This window comes from Macaca nemestrina, chromosome 12 (assembly GCF_043159975.1).
Source record: "Macaca nemestrina isolate mMacNem1 chromosome 12, mMacNem.hap1, whole genome shotgun sequence".
Taxonomy (NCBI): Eukaryota; Metazoa; Chordata; class Mammalia; order Primates; family Cercopithecidae; genus Macaca; species Macaca nemestrina.
This window is the reverse complement of record NC_092136.1, coordinates 76,579,423-76,595,100: the sequence shown is the minus strand read 5'-3', so window position 1 is coordinate 76,595,100 and position 15,678 is coordinate 76,579,423. Positions and strand designations below refer to the sequence as shown.

The following is a 15,678-nucleotide window of genomic DNA, read 5'->3' as shown; positions in this document are numbered from 1 at the left end:
TGACTAAAGTACATAGTTTACATTAGGGTTTACTCTTTGGGTTGTATAGTTCTGTAGGTTTTGACAAATACATAGTGTGTGTATCCATCATTATAGTATCATACAGAATAGTTTTATACCCTAAAAATGCCCTGTGCTTCACCTATTCATTCCTTAACCGTTAACCCCAACCTTTCAAATACCTGGCAGCCACTCATCTTTTTACTATTTCTATAGTTTAGCCTTTTTCCAAATATCATGTAGTTGGAATCAGCCTTTTCAGACTGGCTTCTTTTACTTAGAAATCTACATTTTAGGTTCTTCCATGTCTTCTTGTGGGTTGATAGTTCATTTCTTTTTTTACTGAATAATACTACATTGTATGACATACCACAGTTTATTCATTCAATCTTGAAGGATATCTCAGTCACTTCCAGTTTTTAGCAATTCTGAATAAAACTGCAATAAACATTCATGAGCAGGTTTTTGTGTGAACATAGTTTTCAACTCATTTGAGTAAATACCTAGGAATACTATAATCACATAATGATGATTCAGTCAGTGATGGACCACATATGATATAGCCATCATCACATATTAATGCAACATATTACTCATGTTTGTGGAGATGCTGGTGTAAACAAACCTACTGTGCTGCCAGTCATATAAAAGTATAGAACACATAATTATATGTATTATATAATGCTTGATAATGATGATAAATGACTCTGTTACTGGTGTGTATATTTACTATGCTTTTTGTTGTTATTTTAGAGTGTACTCCTACTTATAAAAAAAGTTAACTGTAAAGCAGCCTCAGGCAGGTCCTTTGGGAGGTCTTTCAAAAGAAGTTATTGTTATCATAAGAGATGTCAGCTCCATGCATGTTACTGCCCCTAAAGACCTTCCAGGGGGACAAGATGTAGAGGTGGAAGACACTAATCTTGACAGTGGGACAAGATGTACAGGTGGAAGACACTAATATTGACAGTCCTGACCCTGTGTAGGTCTAGACTAAAGTGTGTGTTTATGTGTTAGTTTTTAACAAAAAGTTTAAAAGGTAAAAAATAAAAATAGATAAGCGTGGTGGCTCACACCTGTAATGCGAGCACTTTGGGAGGCCGAGACAAGTGAATAGCTTGAGCTCAGGAGTTGGAGACCAGCCTGGACAACATGGTGAAACTCCATCTCTACTGAAAATACAAAAATTAGCTGGGCATGGTGGCACATGCCTGTAATTCCAGCTACTCGGGAGGCTGAGGCATAAGAATTGCTTGAACCCAGAAAGTGGAGGCTGCAGTGAGCCGAGATCATGCCGCTGCACTCCTATCTGGGTGACGGAGTTGAGACTCTGTCTCTAATAATAATAGTAATAATAAGGCCGGGCGCGGTGGCTCAAGCCTGTAATCCCAGCACTTTGGGAGGCCGAGGCGGGCGGATCACAAGGTCAGGAGATCGAGACCACAGTGAAACCCCGTCTCTACTAAAAATACAAAAAAAAATTAGCCGGGCGAGGTGGCGGGCGCCTGTAGTCCCAGCTACTCAGGAGGCTGAGGCAGGAGAATGGCGGGAACCCGGGAGGCGGAGCTTGCAGTGAGCCGAGATTGCGCCACTGCACTCCAGCCTGGGCAACAGCGTGAGACTCCATCTCAAAAAAAAAAAAAAAAAAAAAAAATAATAATAATAATAATAATGCTACAAAGAATACAAAAAAGCATTAGAATAAAGCTATAAAGAAAATATTGTTGTATAGCTGTACAATGTGCTTGTGTCTTAAGCCAAGTATTAACTACAATAGGGTCAAATTTTTTTTTTTTTTTTTTTTTTGAGACAGAGTCTTGCTCTGTTGCCCAGGCTGGAGTGCAGTGGCCGGATCTCAGCTCACTGCAAGCTCCGCCTCCTGGGTTTATGCCATTCTCCTGCCTCAGCCTCTCGAGTAGCTACAGGCGCCCGCCACCACGCCCGGCTAGTTTTTTTTGTATTTGTTAGTAGAGATGGGGTTTCACCATGTTAGCCAGGATGGTCTCGATCTCCTGACCTTGTGATCCGCCTGTCTCGGCCTCCCAAAGTGCTGGGATTACAGGCTTTAGTCACTGTGCCCAGCCAAGTCAAAATGTTTTTAAAAAATTAAAAAGTTTTAAAGTAAAAAGTTATAGGAAGTTAAGGTTAATTTATTACTGAAGAAAGAAAAAAAATTAAAGTTTAGTGCAGTCTAAACATAGTTTATAAAGTCTACTGTAGTGTACTATAATGTCCTAGGCCTTCCCATTCACTTACCACTCACTCACTGGCTCATCCAGAGAAACTTCCAGTCCTGCAAGTTTCATTCATGGTAAATGCCCTTTACAGATGTACTGTTTTTTTTGTTGTTGTTGTTTTTTAATCTTTTATGGTGTATTTTTACTGTACTTTTTCTATGTTTATGTATGTTTAGATACATAAATACTATTGTGTTACAGTTGCCTAGTATTCAGTACAGTAACATGCTATACAAGTTTGTAGTCTCGGAGCAGTAGTAGGCTATACCATATAGGCTAGGTGTGTAGTAGGCTGTACCATCTAGGTTTGTATGTGTACACTCTGTGATGTTCACATAACAATGAAATCACCTAATGACACCTTTCCCAGAATATATGCCTGTCATTAAGTGACACATAACTGTATTTAGCTTTGTAAGAAATTCCTAAACTGTCTTCCAAAGTGGTTGTACCATTTTGCATTCTCACCAGCAATGAATGAGAGAGTTCGTGTTGCTGCATATCCCTATTGCCATTTGGTGGTGTCAGTGTTTTGGATTTTAGTTATTCTAATAGATGTGTAGTAATACCTTATTGTTGTTTTAATTTGCGATTCTCTAATGATAAAAGATGCTGAGCATCTTTTCATACGCTTGTCATGTGTATATCTTCCTTGGTGAAGTGTCTGTTCAGATCTTTTGCCCAGCTTTTTTTTTCTTTAATTGGGTCACGTCTTATTGAGTTTTAAGAGTTCTATGTATATTTTGATACAAGCCTTTTATCAGATGTGTTTTCTCCCAGTCTATGGTTTGTTTCTTCATTCTCTTAACACTGTATTTTGCAGAAATTTTAAATTTTAATCAAGTCTAACATGTCAATTTTTTTCTTTCATGGATCTTGCTTTTGGGGCTGTATCTAAAAAGTCATTGCCAAACCCAAGGTCATCTAGATTTTCCCCTACATTATATTTTAGATATTTTAGTTTTGCATTTTGCAAATGCAATGGTCTGTGATCCATTTTGAGTTAATTTTTGTAAAAAGCATAAAGTCTGTGTCTAGGTTCATTTTTTTGGATGTGGATGTCCAGTCCTAGCACAATTTGTTGAAAAGACTGTCCTTTCTTCACTGAATTTCCTTTTCTCTTTTACAGTCAGTTAACCACATTTGTATGGGTCTATTTTGGGCTATTTACTTCAATTCTACTGATCTGTTTATCTGTTTTTTTCGTTAATACCACTTTGTCATTATCACTGTAGCTTTATAGTAACTCAGTCTTCCAGTAGATATCAATATAGTTATATCTATAAAAATATATTGCCTAGGCCACATCCCAGACCAACCAAGTCAGAATCTCTGCTGGGACTCTAGTATATTTACACATATTTAAAGCTTTCCAGGTTATTCTGGTGGACGGGGGAATTGAAAGCCACCATACTAAACCATAAAATTATCAACTCCTTGAAGATGTGGTTCTGTTCACTGATGTGTCTATCACCAGTGACTTGCACAAGATGCTTAAATAGTTGTTGAATGAACAAACGAGTAAAAGAACTGGGAGTATTTATCTTGGAGAAGAGAGAAAGTGGAGGGGCACTTTAGCTTACATACATACATAGTTGCAAGCCTTTAATGTGACCTGCCCTGGAGGACGTTGCTCCTGGAGCAGAATTAGAAATTTACAGAGAGCCACCTCGCTGAATGTGAGGAAACACTGCCTCATAGTGCTAGTGGAAAGTGAGCTCCTCATTCCTGCATGTATTTTAGAAAAGCCTGGAAGACCATCCAAAGGGGATGCTGAATGGAGTGGGAAGTTGAGTAAGATAAGTTGCTATGATTATTGATTATTAGTTTGAAAAGCTGTGTCTAAGGCAGAGGACTACTTCTGGCTCTCATTCACCCTGTGTAAATTGGGATGAAGGACATGGTGTGGGGTTAAAAAAAATCTTAAAATGACTTTGAAGCTGAATCCTCAGACTACAGCAACTCTCCGGATCTCTATTATTGACCAATTCTTTTTTTTTTTTCCTTTTTCTTTTTTTGAGATGGAGTTTCGCTCTTGTTGCCCAGACTTGAGTCCAGTGGTGCGATCTCGGCTCACTGCAACTTCCGCCTCCTGGGTTCAAGGGATTCTCCTGCCTCAGCCTCCCGAGTAGCTGGGATTACAGGTGCCCGCCACCACCCAGCTAATTTTTTGTATTTTTAGTAGAGACGGGGTTTCACCATGTTGGCCAGGATGGCCTTGAACTCCTGAGTATTTACCAGATGTGTGGTCTTGGGGAAGTCACTGACTTCTTTCACCCATCATATTCTGTTTTCCACCAAGTTCTGCTGCTGCTTCTTCCAAGCTGTGTCTTTAGAAAATATGCTTGCTTCTTTTTACATTATCTTACAATATGTTAGTCTAAATCATTACCATTTTCTGTTGCTTGAACCTCTGAGAGAATTTATTATCTTGTTTCTTATTTCCACTCCTACCCCCTTTCTCCACTGAACAGCCAGTGATCTTTTAAAAAATGTAAGTTAGAGTTTGTCATTGTTTTCAAACCTTTCAAAGCCTTCCCACTGATAAAACTTGGAACAAAAGCCTAACTCCTAATTATGACCCGAAAGACACCACATAATCTGACTTCTGTCATGCCTCTTAAGAGCAAGGTTTGGGAGGGGGCAGAGTGAGGTAATACTACCTCCTAGGGAGCATTTGCAAATGTGTGAAGGTGTGTTTTATTGTTTCAGTAATTGGGAGGCACTACTAGTCTGGGCCATGTTGGTAAATGTTCTATAATGTGTTGTTCAGCTCAGGTTCCATCACAATGCCTGATACACAATAGTTGGTTAAAAAATATTGTATGAGCCCTGGACATTTTCCCTGGACCTCCGTTTTGACATATGTGAATTGGTATAGTGCCTACTTCATAAGGTTGTTTTGAGAGAGACATAACATTTATAAAGTACCTGGTACACGATAGTTCTTAATAAATGGTAGCATTGACCAGGTGTGGTGGCTCACGCCTGTAATCTGCAGTTTGGGAGGCCAAGGCAGGAGGATTGCTTGAGAACAGGATTTGAGACTAGCCTGGGCAACATGGCAAACCCCATCTGTACAAAAAATACAAAAATAACGGGGTGTGGTAGCAGGTACCTGTAGTCCCAGCTACTTGGGAGGCTGAGGTGGAAGGATCACCTGAGCCCGGGGAAGGTCAAGGCTGCAGTGAGCCAAGATCCAACCACTGCACTCCAGCCTGGGCACACAGCAAGACTCTGTCTCAAAATAATAATAATAATAATAATAATAATAATAATAATAATGATGATGATGATGTAGCAGCTGCAGCTGCTGAGCTTTCTTTGCTTAGAAGCAGTTATAGGGGCCCACCTAGCGTTCTTCCGGGAGCATTAGAATTAGAACCTGGCACGTTTGGGGAGGGGGGAGGTGTATCTCTTTCCCTGAGGCCTAATGTGAATCCTAGGTCTGACCTGAGGAATCCTAGAAGAGACTCCTCTATACTCAGCTGTAGAAACTAAGGCACAGAGGAGCTCTGGTTGTCTTCCTTGACTCTGGAGCTCACACAGGATTCTGACAAGCCCTGGAAAACCTGGCCCTGGAGAGAAATTACCTCCTGCTGGAGACTGGGTGGGAAGAATAGCTGAGACGGTGAGAAGATAGCCGTCTCCCCGCCCTCAGCTCTGCTTTGCAGAAAAGGAGAAGCGCGCGGCTTCCTCCCGCCTCCTTCCCTCCTTTCTTCCCCCGCCCCTTCTGTTTCGCCAACCCCGACGCGGCGCCTTCGCTGCCGCCCTGCGAGGGCGCGAGCGTGCTGCACCTCGGGAGCTGGCGGCTGAGCTGCCAGGAGCCCAGCCCGGCCAAATCGAGCGGAGCCGGTGGAACAGGGGCCTTGTGGGTACCCGGCTGGGCAGGTAGAGGTGCGGCTCTGCGACGGAAACGATCTCCAGAGATGCCGGGGCCAGCCTTTCCCACCAGGTAATGCCGGCCCTGCCTGGGGCTCCCCTAGCTGGGCCGGGTTCTGGGGGATCTCCGGCTTTCGGAGAATGGTGACACGGGATCCAGTAGATTTTGAGGGGTGTCTTACTTTCCTCTTACCTTAAGGGACCTAAATGAGAGAAGGGGCTGAGGGTGGAACCTTTAGATGAGCCCACCCAGGGCTAGGCCTGCACTGGAATCAGAGCTCTGCCCAGGGAAGGGTGTGAAGGGGAAGCTGCGCCTTTGGGGAACTGCTCTGCCTCAGAAGCTCTGCTCCTTTGCAAGCCACCTTCTACTTGGTGGCCAAGGTGGTGCTTTCCTCTGCTTTGGCTTAGTCGCTGGCCTGCTGGGACTGTGGGAGCTTTTCTCTGTTAAGAGGTTGAATGAACTGGGAGGGAGGAGACTGGGGGGACTGGTCCTGTTCAGACATCCTCTGTGGCTTGAGTTGCCATATCTGTGCAGTGAAGGACTTGACATTGTTTGTTACTTTGGCTTTTCCAGACCATCAAACCATCTTTTGGAAAGGTGAGCTGGTTTAAAGTGCTAAAATGGGCTGCAGAGATATCCCTCCCTCAACACTGTAGAAGAGAGGAGAACTTGGGAAGTAGACTTTGGTATCCTGTCTTCCAGCCAGCCTTTCGAATGGCATCTTGCTGGTTCTTCAGGGGCAAAAAAAAGACTGAGAATGCTGATGCTTATTTTAGTGTGGTGCGTAGGTGCGTTAGGTGTAGGGAGGTAGGGTTGGGAAGTAGAAGGTCAAGGTATGTTAATGCTTCTAAACTGGCCAATTTTTCTGTCCTTAGATATAAAGTTGCTTTAAACTAGACTCTCTTCTCTGGAGCCCCTTCCTTATTCTGCTGAGTTAATGACAGACGTGCCTGTGGTAATATCTTAATCACTATAATTCCTTCCTTCTTTATTACCTGGCACCAAGAAGCTCATGTCAGGCCCGATAATAACCTACTTTGATTATTTTGGACCTCTTTCCTCCCCCTAGTTTTTTCATGACTCTATGTCTTCCTCTCCTCACTTTTCTATTTCCTCCTCCTGATCATTTTTCCTGCCCCCTGCCTACCTTTTCTCCTGCCATCCCCTTCACCCTTCCTCCTCCCCTCTTGCTTCCCCTTTTGTATTTCTCCCCCTGTGTAGCCAGTTTTTCCTTCCCTCTCTTGGATCCTCCCCCTCTTGATTAGGCTTTCTTCTCTTTTCAAAAATTTTTGGTTAAGCTTTCTCATTATTCGTAGGTTACTGGTTTGTAGAGACCTTTTCTGTGTTTGTGAGGTCCAAACATTGTTTTCTACCTAACTCACCTGCTTCTAGCTTTTACCTCCAAATTTTATCTTCCCCAGGTACCATTCTCTCTCTTTACTGCCTCTGTGCCTTGCTTTGGGCCTGCCAAGAAGCACTCGCTCTTCCTGCATTTGTTTCCTATCTTTTCTGGTGGTGGGGGGGCAGCAGGTAGGCAGTAGGGAATAAGCAAGATGGGAAAGCGGGGCCTGAGTGGGAGGAGAGCAAGAATGTCAAGTAGTGCTGGGCAGAGGCTCAAGTTCCCTTTAGTGAGATGAGTGACTGGAAGGACCAGAAACTCTGGCAGCTGTGAGATAGCTGTGGAGGAAAGGAGGTAGCTCAGGGAAGAAGAGGGAGGATAGCAGGGATGGGTTGGAGGGACAGGCAGAGGAGGCCTGGAGGAGAAGACAGTGCTTCTTTGAAGAAGACGGTGGCCTGGACAAGATAAGGGTTATTTGGGGTAGGGCTGTGTATAGAAAGAGAAAGATTATAGTCTGGGAAAGGGGACTGTATAGGTTAATTATCTTCCCCTTTGATTACTGTCTTTTTGAACTGTTTTCTACTCAGCAAATTTTTTTTTAGTTAAAAAATTTGAAAGAATTTACCATGTTTATCATGTTTAAAGTGTACAGTTCAGTTTCAGTAAGTACATTTATATCTTTTTTTCCCCCTTCATGCTCCTCACTCCTTTTCCTGGCCTTTGGTAACCACCAGTCTACTCTGTATCATCATGAGATCTACTTTTTTACCTCCCACATATGAGTGAGAACATGTGATATTTGTCTTCCTGTACCTGGCTTTTTTTTAATCTGAAAAAATGGCGTCCAGTATCATCCATGTTGCTGCAAATGACAGGATTTTATTCTTTTTTATGGCTGAATAATATTCCATTGTACTTAACTGTACAGTTCAGTTTCAGTAAGTACATTTATATCCTTTTTTCCCCCTTCCTCCTCCCTACTCCCTTTTCTGGCCTTTGGTAACCACCAGTCTACTCTGTATCATCATAAGATTCATCTTTTTACCTCCCACATAAACATTTACCATGTTGGGGTAAATGACAGGATTTCATTCTTTTCTATGGCCGAATAATATTCCGTTGTGTGTATATATACATATATATATGTATACATTTTCATTTTGGTTGTTATAAATAGTGCTACAGTGTTCATGGGAGTATGATATCTTTCATATATTGATTTGCTTTCTTTTAGATATATACTCAATAGTGGAATTGCTGAATCATATGGTTGTTCTATTTTTAGTTTCTGAGGAACCTCCATGCTATTCTCCATAGTGGCTCTACTTATTTACATTTTCACCAACAGCATATGAGGGTTCCTTTTTCTCCCCATCCTTGCCAGCATCTAGTATTGCCTGTCTTTTTCTTTTTCTTTTCTTGAGACAGGGTCTTGCTCTGTTGCCCAGGCTGGAGTGCAATGGTATGATCATAGCCTACTGTAGCTTCAACCTCCCAGGCTCAAGCAGTCTCCTACCTCAGCCTCTGAAGTAGTTGGGACTGCAGGCACATGCCAGCATGCTGCTAATAAAAAAAAAAAAAAATTTTTTTTTAGAGGTGTGGTCTCCCTATATTGCGCAGGGTGGTCGTGAACTCCTGGGCTCAAGTGATCTACCTGCCTTGGCCTCCCAAAGTGTTGGGATTATAGGCATGAGCTATCGTGCCCAGCCTTTGCCTGTCTTTTTGATACAAGCCATTTTAACTGGAGTGAGATGATACTACATTATGGTATTGATTTGCATTTCTCTGATGTTAGTGATGTTGAGCATTTTTTTCATGTACCTGTTGGACATTTGTATGTCTTGTTATGAAAAACGTCCATTCAGATCTTTGCAAGTTTTTAAATTGGATTACTTGGGGTTTTTTTGCTCTTTAGTTGTTTGAGCATCTTATATATTCTGGTTATTAATCCTTTGTCAGATGGATAGCTTACAAATATTTTCTCCCATTTTGTGGGTTGTCTCTTCACTTTGTTAATCAACAAAATTTTTGTGAGCTCTGTCCTTAAAGTCGGGGAGTTAGAAGGAAAGCCGAGATGAGAATGACAAAGTTGCTGTTTTATTGACACTCACTGTCAGAATGTGGAATGTGTGTGTGTGTGTGTGTGTGTGTGTGTGTGTGTATTTATATATATTTCTCTATAGTGGCTCTACTAATTTACATTTTCGCCAACAGCATATGAGGGTTCCTCTTTCTCCCTGTCCTTGCCAGTATCTATTATTGCCTGTCTTTTTCTTTTTCTTTTCTTGAGACAGGATCTTGCTCTGTTGCCCAGGCTGGAGTGCAATGGTACAATTATAGCCTACTGTAGCTTCAACCTCCCAGGCTCATTATGGTAATTATGGTACTAGGTTGGTGGGGATACAAAAATTAAAACTGGCCTCAGTTGCTGCCCTCAAATGCAGGTCAAGGAATGTGGAAGCTCATGTGGTAAGTATTGTAGAAGGAAGCAGAAGGGGCTGTAATAATGCAGAAGAGGGCACTTTTGATTTAGCAAGACAGTGGCAGAGCTAGGACTTAAACTTAAGTCTTCTCTGAAGGTGATGTCTATTCTCTTATACCCTATTATCTCCTGAGTTTGTGTATACATACAGTGTACAAGGAGTTTTCCTATCTCCTCTTTTCTGCCTACTTTTGGGGGGAGACTCTAGGTACTGCTGACATGAAAAAAAGAACAATCCCATGTGGCAGGTCACTGTGCCATGGCCAAACAACACTCATTACCTTGCAAGGGAAACAGACTTCGTCCCTGTTAACTTCTGGCTTGAGGCCACTTGGGTGACTATGTGCTGAGCTCCCTCTATGAGTCATTTGATCTCTTCCTTCCTTTCCTCCCTGTTCCATTTTCTTAAATTCAATTTCTGGTGGGGTGTAGAGTCCAGAGACCAGATGCAGCTAGGCTAGGCATTTTTACTTCCACTGGCCTCTGTAGAATAGGGATTTAACACCTCATAGGGTTGGTGAGGATAAGATGAAATCATGAATGTGTGAAAATACTTTGTAAAGTGCTGTATAGATGTTATTGTGGTTGTTCCCGAATGCATTTTCAAGCTGTGAAAAAATGCTCAGATGCTATAGCCTGAAAGCCTAGGGTTGCCACTGACAGGCAAGAATAGACATCAATATTTACTACACCCTTTCTCTGCCCTCGAAAGATTCACAGACTAATAGGAGAGGATTGAGCCTCAATCCTCAATGAGTAAAGGAAAAGGAGTGGGGTAGATAGGGCTTTGGGACTGGTAATGAGCTCCATGGTCAGACAGAGACCATGAAGTATGTGCTTTATTTAAAGTCGAACAGATAGTAGGTGGCAATTATAAAAGATACTTTTAGTGACTTTTTATGATGTAACAAAAAAGGGGAGGGAGGACTTAAAAGTAGATTGACTTCAGTTGAAATCCTGGTTCTACCACTTACTGTTACCTGATTTTTAATATTTTTAAGCTTCATATATAAAAATGGAAGATATTTATACCTACTTTGAAGGGTTATTATAAAGCTTAAAAATCATCATATAAAAAAGAAAAAATAATAATTATATAGTAGGCACTTAATAGCTATACTTATTCTACAAGTCCCCTGACTCCTAGGCTATTAAGTGCCCCTCTTCTGGATTCATGCAGCACCTATGTCTTTCCTCTCACCACTCAATAGTGGCAGTTACCATATTGTATTGTTACTGTGGTTAATGTGTCTACCTTTCCCATTAGTCTGTGAGATTTTTGAGGGCAGAGACAGGGTCTAGTAAATTTTGGTGTCGATACTGGGTGTCTACTCTTTTTTTTCCTTTGAGATAATGTCTCTCTCTGTTGCCCAGCCTGGAGTGTAGTGGAGCAATCTCAGCTCACTCACTGCAGACTTGACCTTTTGGCTCAAGCAATCCTCCCACCTCAGCCTCCTGAGTAGCTGGGACTACAGGTGCAAGCCACCACACCTGGCTAGCTTTTGTATTTTTTGTAGAGACAGGGTTTCACCACATTGCCCAGGCAGATCTCAAACTCCTGAGCTCTGGTGATCCACCCACCTCAGCCTCCCCAAAGTGCTGGGATTACAGGCATGAGCCACTGTACCTGGCCCTGAGTGCTTACTCTTGCCAAGTCCTGTTTAGTTGCTGAGTATACATTGGTAAGCACAGTAGACTTACAAAAGCATACCGTTGCTTCTTTACAAAGCTTATCGTTTATTGAGGGAGATGTATAATAAGTAAACGAATATAATTACAACTCATGATGATGCTGTGAAAACCAAGAGTTCCATTTGGTCTTGTTAGATTTGAGGTACTGATGAGAAACGCAGGTGGAGCTGTCTAGTAGATGGTTTTTAGGCTGAAAGAGAGCTGTTTGGTCTAGAGATCAAAACTTGGGCATCATCAACGTATTAATATGTAAAGCCATGAGAATGGAGGAAATAATCTCGGGGAAAGTGTAGTGTATCAGTAAGGAAGGTTCTGAGCAACGAAGGTCCCAAGCCTTGGATGTGTGGATGATAGCTGGAGAAGGAGGATTATGCAAAAGAGATAGGAGTAGACAGAAAGATGAAAGAAAAGCCAAGTGAGTGTACTTCCCTAGAAGCCAAGAAAGTAGAGTATTTGAAAGAGAAGAGAGGTCAATTACATTTAATGCTGCCAAGATACTGAGTAATGTGAGGACAGAAAAATAAGCATTTATTTTGGCAAGATGGGGATAACTGATAGTCTTGACAAGACTGCTTTTGATGAAATGGTAGATTGTTAGTTGGCAAACAGAAGGGGAGGAAGTGGAGATAGTTTAAGTAGACAGTTGTTCTGAGAAGTTTTGCTACGAAGGGGAGCAGAGAAATAGGTGGTATTTGGAGGAGGATGTGGGTGTCAAGGGAAAGGGGGGTGTGTGTGTGTGTGTGTGTGTGTCTGTCTGTCTGTCTGTCTTTGAATAGGAGACACCAGAACTTGTTTATATTCACCCAGTATTTCTCAGATCAGTCCAGAAATTTAGATATCATCTTAATTTTTCCTTTTTTTTTTTTTATCACATGCTGTATCTAATCTTTAAACCATTTGACTCTACCTTCAATATGTATCTGCCTTTGAATTACTTCTCTTCCCCTATTGCCAGTCATCAAAGCCACCATTAGTTCTCACCTGGATTATTGTAATGACTCCCTAATGGGATCTCCACTTCTGCATTGTTCCCCTGCAGCCTATTCTCCTCTGCTGCTTGAGTGGTCTATTTAAAAACATAAATCAGATCAGTGCTCAAAACCCGTCAGTGTCTTTCCACATTTGCTGCAAAAGCCAAATGTATTGTGGCCTATAAAGTTCCACACAGTCTGACCTCTGGTTACATCTCTGATCTCAGTCCCTTACCACATTTCTCTTTGTTTACTCAGCTTTAGTCTTGCCAATCTTTTTGCTGTTCTACGTGCCCAGTATATTCTCATCTAAGACATTTGTAGTTATTACTCCCTCTGCTTAAAATGCTTTTCCAGATATTACTATGATTTGCTGTCTCATTTAATTGAGGTCTTAAGTAACTGTTTCTCAGAGAAGCATGTCTTGATTATCTTCTCTTATGTACCATACCCCATGCATGCCCCTCCCCCAATAGTCACACATACACATAGACTTGCTATTGTGTATTTATTTGTGTATTTCTCTGTCTGCATCTCTTACTAGACCATAAACTCTAAGAGCGCAAGGCCTTTCTCTTATTCAACTGGATTAGTATTGGTACTTGGTAGATGCTCAATAAATGTTTGTTGAATGACTGAATATATCTAACAGAGAGGGAAAGGTTGACATAGCTGAAACAGCAGATTATACCAGGTGAGAAGGAGTGAAGGAATACAGGGATAAGAGAGAATTGGCTCTGGATGAGAGGAAGAACACCTCCTTCATTGTAACTGGAAGGAAGAAGGAGAACATGGATGCAGATACAGGGAGGCACATAGATTTGAGGGTAGGAAGATGTAGTTATTCTGCCAAGATTTCTATTTTTTCATTGAAAGTAAGCTCATTGGCTGGGCGCAGTGGCTCACGTCTGTAATCTCAGCACTTTGGGAGGCCGAGGCAGGGGATCACCTGAGGTCAGGAGTTCAAGACCAGCCTGGCCAACATAGTGAAACCCGGTCCCTACTAAAAATAAAAAGTTAGCCTGGTGTGGTGGTGGGCGCCTGTAGTCCCAACTACTCGGGAGGCTGAAGCAGGAGAATCACTTGAACCCCCGAGGCACAGGGTGCAGTGAGCTGATACCGTACCACTGCACTCCAGCCTGAGCGACAGAGTGAGACTCCATCTCAAAAAAAAAAAAAAAAAAAGAAAGAAAAAAAGGAAAAAGAAAGTAAGCTCATTAGCTAAAGGGAAGGGCTATTGGAAAATCCTATTGAATTCCCATTTGAGGTAGGGTAATCATATGTAGGGAAGTGTCTTAGCCTATTTTGTGTTGCTATGATAGAATACCACAGACTAGGCAATTTCTAAAGAAAGGAAACATATTTCTTAAAGTTCTAGAGCTGGGAAGTCCAAGGTACCTGCATCTGGTGAGGGCCTTCTTGCCATGTCATTCCATGGTAGAAGGTGGAAGGGCAAGAGAGCAAGAGTAACAAGGGAAGGGGGGTGAACTCATCCTTTTGATCAGGAACCCACTCTCTTGATAACTAATTTACGCCTATGATAGTAACATTAATCCATTCATGAGGCCAGAGCCCTCATGATCCAATCACCTTTTAAAGATCTCACCTCTCAACAGTTGCAGTGAGGGTTAAATTTCCAATACTTGAACTTTGGGGGACACATTCAAACCAAAGCAGAAGGTAATCATAACTTTCAAGTGAAAGCGGTTAACTGGATTTTGTAATGTTCTCTAGGACATTTGGCTGCTTCAGTATAATGACAGTTGGGAGAAAGTTGAGTTCAACTATCCCAAAGCTGGGATTTTGCCAGTTGAATTTTGGAAAAGGAGAGAAGGGCAAGGTGTTGATAGTTTTTGATGTTTGAGTAATTTTGATGGACCATGATTAGATAAAGAGAGAGAAAAAGGCAGGGGACTGCTGGATAGTTTATTGGAGCTCAAATTGAAGTCTAGGAATTGTGGAAATTCTTGAGTAAGTGCATGGATAGGAGGTTGTATCTGATTGTATCTGAATGTATATGATTCATTCTAGATATTGGAATTGTTGCACATTTTGGTGATAAGATCCCAGGTGTAATCATGAGAGTATTGGCTAACTTGGACTGTAGGTCAGAAAATGGAGTGACTAGGGTGTTGACATGATCATCATTGTGGCTGTTGACGTCACCTAGAATGATGACTAGAGGGGTTCAGAAGAAGACTGAAGCAGGAACTAAAGCCTTTCAGTAGGAGTTACCAGAAAGTGATTAGTAGGCTGCAAAGACGTGTGATAGCAGCCAGTGGAAGCTACTCAAAGGAAAATATAGGTTTTTACAAGAGGGAGAGAAAGACATAGTTTGGAAATGGCACTGAAAATTAAGGACAACACTGATAAGTAGGGTGTAAGAGGGAAAACAGCCTCCAGTTGAGAGGGTTTCTAAAGAAGGCTCTTCTTCAGGGCATAGCCAGATTTCTTTTAAGGTAAAGGAGCAGAGGACTGTTAGCCAGTGGCAAATGAGAAGTTCCAGAGGGAATAGTGGAAAGGTTTCAGAGTCAGGACAGGGGGAGGGAATTTGGTCAGGTTAGAGAAGTTCACAGAAAAGGTTGGAGATGAGAGTTTGAGTGATCATGGATGACTGAAGTAAATGAAAACTGTAGGATTGATTGATTGATTGATTTAGTCCTAATTACCTTTTAGAGGAGGGAGACAATCCCATTTTCATGCTATGGTTTTTGACACTTTGAGATAAACTATTCCATTGAGGCAACATATGGCAATGTGGGAAATCAGAACATGTTCAGGCAGAGATTGGCTGGAAGGTCAACCAACTAGGAGACAGTACAATAGATTCCATTGTTTCCTGGGAGGTTGAACGGAGTGGCCCCTTTATGATTCCTTCCAGCTCTCAGATTATAAGGGCCTCAACTTTATCATTGCAGGTCATCCAATGGGAGGTTTGGAGGTTTGAAGGTTAAATTTGAATTTTTGCCTTAATTATTGGGAATAACTCAACTGGGGTTGCAGATTAGGAATTTCCCAAGATGGTAGGCAGAGGATTATAAGACCTGTAAGTACTGGTTTCTGGAAGTAACTCT

General features: G+C 41.9%; 1 protein-coding gene across 13 annotated transcripts in view; it reads left to right on the top strand.

The window, feature by feature from the left end:
- Positions 1 to 15,678, top strand: part of LOC105468800 (p21 (RAC1) activated kinase 1) — a 149,126-nt gene that overhangs the window by 57,280 nt on the left and 76,168 nt on the right. For 4 of the 13 annotated variants that reach the window (XM_071075344.1, XM_071075341.1, XM_071075343.1 and 1 more), the window contains exon 1: positions 5,994 to 6,192. The exons of 5 other annotated variants lie outside the window; for them this stretch is intronic. The gene's annotated coding sequence lies outside the window, so the exon portion shown is untranslated. Of the gene's footprint in view, positions 1 to 5,993; positions 6,193 to 15,678 lie in introns of those variants that run through there. 4 more of the 13 variants (XM_011719170.3, XM_011719167.3, XM_011719176.3 and 1 more) reach the window with 3 other exon arrangements.